Raw genomic sequence first — 8603 nt, forward strand, 5'->3', positions numbered from 1 at the left:
TAGATATTTAAATGTTATTAAAATACATTTTTGGAAAACATTCGGTGTTATTGAACTATGGAGTGGAAATGGTTTGCTCAAATTACAATAGTTTCTGGAAAATGGGCATTTAATAGATTGGTGGATTAAAACTAATTAAGACTGAGTTATATTGGTAAATTATGTTAGTTTAAGCATGAACAACACTTAAAATGTTTAATAATAATAGATAATAATATTAATAATGTTTGTAATTTTTCAGTCAGTGCGAATAGAATAAGAACTACTAAAACTAGATAAACAATGAGTGTATCGAAAGTAACAAAACTTACAAAACATAGAGTGCGCTTTTCATTTACTCGTTTCTCAATATTTTTGGTAGTTCGGTCTAGTATAGAATAAGATATTATATAGATATATAAATGATTCTATTTTGTTGTCAAGATAGACTATACATTACTTAATTTTTTCGTCAATCAGACTACATCACTGCGAGATGTGTACTGCCGTTCGTAATACGCTGTTGTTATATACATCACAGTTCTTGTAATCTTGTCTAGTTGTGGGATAAGGTCTATGGTGTGAACCATAAAAATATTATGCAGTTCTTGGCACAACAACCAAAATACCAACCACGATATTTGCGTGGTTGCATCCGCTAAAGTGAACTGAACCATACCTTGATAATGGTTTATACTGGGAATTACACGATTTTTCATACTAAACCGCCAAAGGCTTTGTACGGTATACTACTTAAGTAACATTACTAATGCTTTGGTTGAGGATGGTCCATTCAACTATTCTACCACGGAATACATGAGATAAATCCAATAATTTTACAGTTTTGTACGTTTTTCTTGTTTTTTTGCCAACCGCTATAGATTAATTATACATTAAATTCATTTTTTTGCAATTCTAGATTTTAAGTATTATTTTCAAATTTTCCTTTTCTTTGGTTTTATAGTGTTTAGGTGCTTCTTATGCTATGCGCGTTTACAGATGGCAGTAGGCAATATCCACTGGTAGGTATAATACTATTATTGTTTGTATCACAATAACTCATTCGAACAAACGAAAACGTTTTCTATTCATGGATTATTAAAAATGCACAGTATGTTTAAATGCATTTTTAAGAACTTTTAAGTTCATAAAAATCCAAAATCTACAATGAGTGGTGACATATTTACATTGACTTCATCAAATATCGCATAATAGTTATGCATAGTGTGCACGTTATTATTATAACCTAAGTTTAAATGTTAAAAATAAATATCGTATATAATAAAGAATTAAAAACAAAAGGTCGTACCTATGTCCATAACACATACACGCAAGAACAACTGCAAAAAATTATCGTAAAAGATAATTCAATATGAACATTAATGATGATTCGATGAGGACAGTTATACAGCAGTTATACTAATAATTTGTCACAACTACACTATATATTTTGTAAACACGACATACCATCAAGGTCTATAATGGTGTGATAAAATCTCACATCTACGGGGAATAAAGCTGTGAACGATGTGGAAGTGTCAAAATGTACAAGATAAATGGGAAGTTAATGAAATGTGGTTAGCGTTACGATGAAAAAGAAATAAAAATCTAACACATTTAAAAAAAAAAAAACTTTTCTGATATCAATTTCGGGGTTGCGAATCGATTATTGTATAGCTATATGTAATATTGTCGCGAATTTCAACGTCATCGGTGCGTCTATAAGTAAACAACCACTACGGGCAATGGTATTAAAGTTTACGCACACCCTCGATAAACAAATAATATATATATATATATATGTGTGTGTGTGTGTTATATTTAATCTCATATACAGTGATCCTACGCCCTGTCCGCGAGTATTGTACGTCGTTATCGTCAACACGCACACAAACGCTTTATATTTATAGGGTCGACCGGTGGCTCTCTTCAAATAATATATATATATACTTACCTCACAGTCTATACACGCACTCCACATAAGATCCCTCTTGAACAAATCCACTTATACGTTCATACCTATTAACTTTGTACGTTACTATATAATATATTGCATACACACAACAAAACGACGACCAACGCCTTGCGCACGTGCAGACTCAAGTATTTATATGTATCTACAGAAAGCATACAAAATTGTATGTTACTCCTTCTACGAGTGTTGGACTGTTTAATTATTATTATTTTTTTAGATTATTATTTTCTGTATTAATCTTCCTTATAGTTAAACAGACGACCGAGAACTGCTAAAACACTATAGAACCTAAAATGGATTTCTTATCAATATATCTAATAAGGTATTAAATTAGTGATACTAAAATTAGACGTCAAACAACTACATAAAATTAAAAACATTAAAAAAAGTTCAAATTTATGGTTTCACGCACTGATATATGCATCCGCACCCTGAAAAATTTAAATAAGGGTTCCGTTTTAAAGATTTTCAGGTTTCGGTTCCATCACTGGTATTTTATTATTACGGTTTCTTGGGCTTGCTCTGGACTATACACTCGTCCACGGTTCGTGAACATTTTTTTACACGATGTCGGCGAATGGGAAAGAGGAATAATAACGTTATATTATTCTCTCGCGTCTGAGATTAATGTAATCATATTATTATAATATAATAATGGATATTCTGTATAGACGCTTATATACCTATACGCGATAATATGTATATGCTGTCCGATTGTTTCTGCTCTCTCTCTCTATCCCACTCCCACCCTCTGACCAAGCGTAGTATATCTTTAGTTCTGTAGTGTTTTTCTGTTTTGTTGTTGTTGTCAAAAGTCTATCGGGCCACCCGCCGGGAGACTTGGTGTGCGCGCACACATCACATACAAGAAAGAGAGGAGTTTGTGGAAGAGGGAAAAAAACAACACAAACTCGATGGGTGCCCGAAGCAACCAGTGAACGGACGAGAGGGGAAACAACTAGCGTGTGTACGCAGAATATAGGCTGTATGGTGGAGATGGAGAAGAATCACCGACGAGACCCCCTTCGTAGGACCGCAGCGGCGCACGTCACACGTGGTGTGAGAGCGGTAATATATATATATATGAAGTATATACATGTGTATAAAAAGCATATAATATATGTATATATTGTATTATACAATGATATAGTATTTAATGCGCTATCGCCTGTATACGGTCATCCACTGCCGCGTGTTAAGTTGAACGATGAGGATGACGTCGACGAAGACTGTAGCACAAGGGGCGACGTGCACTCGAAATCGGGCGCGCGCGAGAGCCCCCCCGCCGAGGCGGTCTCTAAGCCTCAGGCAAAGAAAGGTCCCGCGCACAAAGGGTTAACGCCGGCGCGTAAATCAAAAGAAAAAAAAAATTTTTTGTCAGCGCCTCTATATACGATGTATCGTGCAGTAAAGTGCGTGTCCAGAGTATCGTGGACGAGGCGGACAGGAGAAGAGTACACAAATTGGATTTTAAAACGACCGGTTTTTTTTTTTATATACATATATATACCGATCTCCGCGCGTCTATCGTGTACACGGGCCATTAACGCTGTTATTAGGTACAAATTATCGACGTTCACGACAATGGGACACATGTTCGACTGCGACTATATACACGTATATTTTCATAATGACCCACACGCGCAAACGCCCTAAATATTATTTTCGAAACGCACTCGCGCGCGCGCACACACACAAAAACACACAGCGGGAAGCAATGAGCGCGAAAAGAACTCGTGAAACATACTGTACATATATACACGAAGTTTCCGCAAAAGTTTACAACAATAATAATAATAATAATAATACATAAATAATAACAGATGTGCATTGTGCAGTCGTAGTCATCGACAAACTCAGTGTTTAAAACGATTATATAAAGAAAACGCGTCGTTTGGAAGAACTCGAGTGTGTAATATATTTTGTTTATTACTAAAGCAATGGAATTAAAAATGTAGTTCTCGGATCACGTCCACAAAGATTCCAAATCGCTTCTTGAGGTTGAGTCCAAAATAACTACAAAACTATATAATGGAAGAATACCTATTATTGGTAGTTCCGACTGTCTAGTTGAATTCTTTTTATCTGTTTCCAAACAAATTGGCAACTTAAAAGATAAAAATAGTAAATAAAATATGTACCAATATTTTTTTGCCAAAACTATTGGTTTGACGTTAATTTTTGCAAAAATAATAAAGTATAAATCCTTAATACTTTTCGAGTAAATAAAATATGTTTACCTTTGAATTAATTATCTCGCACCAACTTATCATAGTAGATTCAGTTCTTTTTTATTTACTGCATAGTTCCCTCAAAATAGGTTCTTATTAGTATAATTTCAAACGTGATTTCGTAACACTGCCGAGGTTGATGCATGTGTGCCTATTTACTATATCATATATTTATATGATATATGAGTTTTTTTTAACCATTCTTTGATTGGAACAATAATAATATCACGATAAAATATGATTTTTATATTATACCTCGAGAGGCATCGGGAAAAACACGGCTGTACGAAACGTTCGCCGATAAATTTATTGGAAGAGGTCATCAGCGGCGGCGCTGAGACTACGCAGGTTGAAAACCATTATATTTCATCAGTTGCGCGTTAATAGTGTTTGGCAAAAAGGATTCTGTATTGTAGTACCGATAAAACGATTTGTTACCGAATTCTACAAAGAAAGACTATTGTTGTGTAGTTGCATCAATAATCAGTGGCGAAGGACCCATGTCGAGCTCTCGAGCTCCCACAAAGGTCTTTTTATAATGTGCTGGCACACAAACACTGGCGGCATTAAGATCGTTTGACCGCCGCCAATGTATTGAGCACAACTGCTGCTGCAGATGATATACAATATACATTATTTTTTTCGGTCTTTTTTTTCACCCTAGAATTATATAATGATATAAATCATCAATAATAACTTATTATATTGGTGGTGACGATGCCGTATATGATCATATTATATATTATATTAGTACCTATCTATACAATGTAAAACAATGCCGATATTTATTTGGTTCAGCTAGATTACGAATTGGGATGATAACAATTTATATTCTCATATATTATAAATAACTTTAAACGAAAAAATATATATTTAATATTAAATAAAAAACATATATTTATTATATTATAAATTTATTTACACTTAACTGCACAGTAATTATACCTATATATTACATATTATGTATAGTGGATACATAATATCAGCATGATTCATGAATAATCAATAATAAATTAATGATTTTATGGTATTTCACGATATTAGACAACACGTTTTATTCACGTTGTAATAAAATGAAATGTTTAAGTTGAGGTTTATGTTTATGTGTGCATACCATGAAGTAGTACCTATGCATATTTAGTAAGACATGGGGTTGTTTTTTTTTGAGACATACCTTTTTTTAAATCTCGTTTGCTAATAAATTTTTTGTAAGCAAATAACAAATATTAAATTATAGACTATATTATACAAACTCCGTATATTATAGTCAATTAATTTCATAACAACAGTGAAATGCCAATGTATTACTGCAGATAAGTTTATATATGTCTCTATTATATATAATTATATTATTTTATCAGGTAACCGATTAAATATTATGAAATGCCTATTTTAAATGCAAAATTTTACATTAATTATGTTTATATAATTTGGAGTCAAAAATGTTTTAATTTGTGTTAATTTGAAATACATCGTGCATGATAATTGAATATTATAATGTATACATTGGAAATATAAATAAACTTCTGGTACTAATTTGATCAATTAGTGAAATTGCATTTACATCGAATTACTGTAGATAGATACTAGATGCTAAGTATAGGTACCTAACCTAAGTATAGGAGCATAGGCGCATGACGGGAAACAGTTTGACTCGCATTTTTGGTTTTGATTCAATTCAAATCACGTATAATAGAATTTATATGAAAAATAATATTATATTATGTGATTATTTTAATAATTTCGAACGATTTTTATTTCAACCAAGAGATTTCTCATGTGCGGAGAGGATTATTTTTTTTTCCTAAAAATCACATTGACAGCGTCCGAGGTTAGAAAACAAAGTGAGCGTATATTATAGAAATGCCATGTGTATAAATAATTTCCTGTTAATCAAAACGCGATGGGGGAAAACAAGTCGAAGTCAAAAAAGACGTTTAGGACGTGTGTATGTGTGTATAATGTATATAGGTATATATAGTTATAGGCATGTATGTGCATATATTGTATATACTAGGTATAATACACCGACTGCGTGTATATAATGCTTATATAGTATATATGGTTGATGTAGACACGACACATTATATTATTATATGTTTTGGTCGAGGGAGAAAAAAAATATGAAATGATGTAGCTGCTTCAAACGAACAGGAAATACAACGGTATCGACGACGACGCGTGTCGTGAGGAAAAAATAAAATCTAATTAACCGGCGACGTTAAAGAAACCACATTTCTATTTGTATCTATCTGTACGCGTACCCGCGCCGTGATTAGTGACTACCTACTACCATGAAGAAAGTCCGTGATGATCCGGAGAGCAAATTGTTTTTTTGCGATTTCCATTACGGGAATGATATACCAATAAATGACCATATTGAAAACCACGTTATCTGCGAATATTGAAATAATCAGCGTCCACTTCTATATTTAATATTACGTGCGGTATTATACACGTACATGAATACACGATGTTATCGTAACCTTAATGGTGTGCATGAAAAAAAAATGTATAACAGCTTTATTCCGTAGGTACATAATATATATATAATGTATACGGGTATACGAGTATTACATATATATATATATATATTTATTTATTTGTGTTACATATACCATTTATATATATATATAGGTTTGAAAAAAAATCAACGCAAAATTCCGTTATAGTGAGATATATGTCCTTATTGAGATTCAGCTGTAGATAATGCTTCTTTTTATTAATATAATATTGATATTGTCAAATAACTCATGGTATTCAATGGGTATATTGTATATGAGGGATAAGAATTACAAACCTGTAGCAAACATTGGCAAAGCTTTTACGACAAGTGAAAATATTTTTATTTCATTACTCATCTATTGCATTTAGTTTTAATTTAAAAAAAATTCTTTATCCGCTAATTAATTTGCATTAAGAAAGGGATGGTTGAATTTGAAAACATTAATATTTATCATTTAATGAAAAAATAGCAGTCTTCATTTTTTTTTTAATAAATAATTTTTAGCATGATATAAAATCTTGAAAATTGAATATAAATTTCCCCATAAGTGTTTATAATAGCTGTCAAACAAAAAAATGAAATAGGTATAATACATCTATATGATCTATTGATTGTTTCTTATTCTTCTGATAATCACGAAAGCAAATTATTTTGTAGTTAAACATTTATTAAATTTCAAATTGTTTTATTTAAGGTTTGAGAATTTAAAACAAAGTTAGTCATACTTAGAATCATCCATGCAGTATAAAATTAATATACGTATACCCGCTTCCATATATAGATACATATGATACATTGATCAAAAACTGTTTTAAATCGATTATATAGTCTATAATATTTGTAAACAATAACATTTTTTTTTAAATATTACGCAAAACGATATTGTATAAATGAAATATGATAACACTTTTCTTTAGACATAAATTATAATTTTTATACACGGTTCTAATATTCGGAATGTTTTATTATAGCAGTTAGAAGAATTTGGCCACACACCATCGAAACTAGCCCGTTTATTACAAACGTTTGTAAATGGAACACGAAATTAAAAAGAAATCAAATAAATTTCATCTCCATTTTTCAAATGTAAGTGAATTTATATATCTTTTTTTTCATGGGCAAGTCTAAAAATATTATAATGTACAGCTGTGACTTTGTATACTAAGCTCAAGTAACGTATAAAACGTTTCGTTTAAAACATATTATACACGTCAATACGTATAATTATGCTGACACGTATTTTCGTAATAGCCAAATAATATTGTGACAAATACTACACATAGTATCAAATTATATTATTAAAATGAATGTGTAACGTTGAAATTACGATTCCGGTGTTGATTACAGTGCATGATAAAACATTATGGTACAGAAAAAAAAAACAAAAACTTAATACCGAATCTCCTGGGTGTGATTCGTGTGAGCACTGAGCAGTAATGTTATTAGTTATTACCATTTTTCATTCAAACTTAAATAAAGCATGTTGAACAGATATTTTTACAAAAACACATTTCCAATCGCATACGCATACGTAACAAACAAAGAATTCAAAATAAAATGAAAATGTTCTTAAAAAATGTGTAGAGTATACACTCAAACATTAACTTTCAAGTGTAAGTATAAGTACCTATTGATATTTAAAAACGATTTTTAATATTATATACATTTTATAAATAGTTAACAAAATTCTCAGTCTTGAATTTATAGTAGTGTAACAGACACAAATACCTATATGATATTAATATAACGACTATTTCATTTAAATACTATTTTGTTTATTATTTCAATCCATGAACAGTAAGTAATAGGTATAGGTAAGAGAATTTAGCAGATATGCGTTACAATACATTCTTGTTGAAGCTATATGTAGAAATTTTAAGTATCTGCCAAAAGATAATAAAAATACTGATTC

Source organism: Diuraphis noxia, unplaced genomic scaffold (assembly GCF_037042655.1).
Source record: "Diuraphis noxia isolate RWA-SAM2 unplaced genomic scaffold, SU_Dnox_SAM2 contig0004, whole genome shotgun sequence".
NCBI classification, from domain to species: Eukaryota; Metazoa; Arthropoda; class Insecta; order Hemiptera; family Aphididae; genus Diuraphis; species Diuraphis noxia.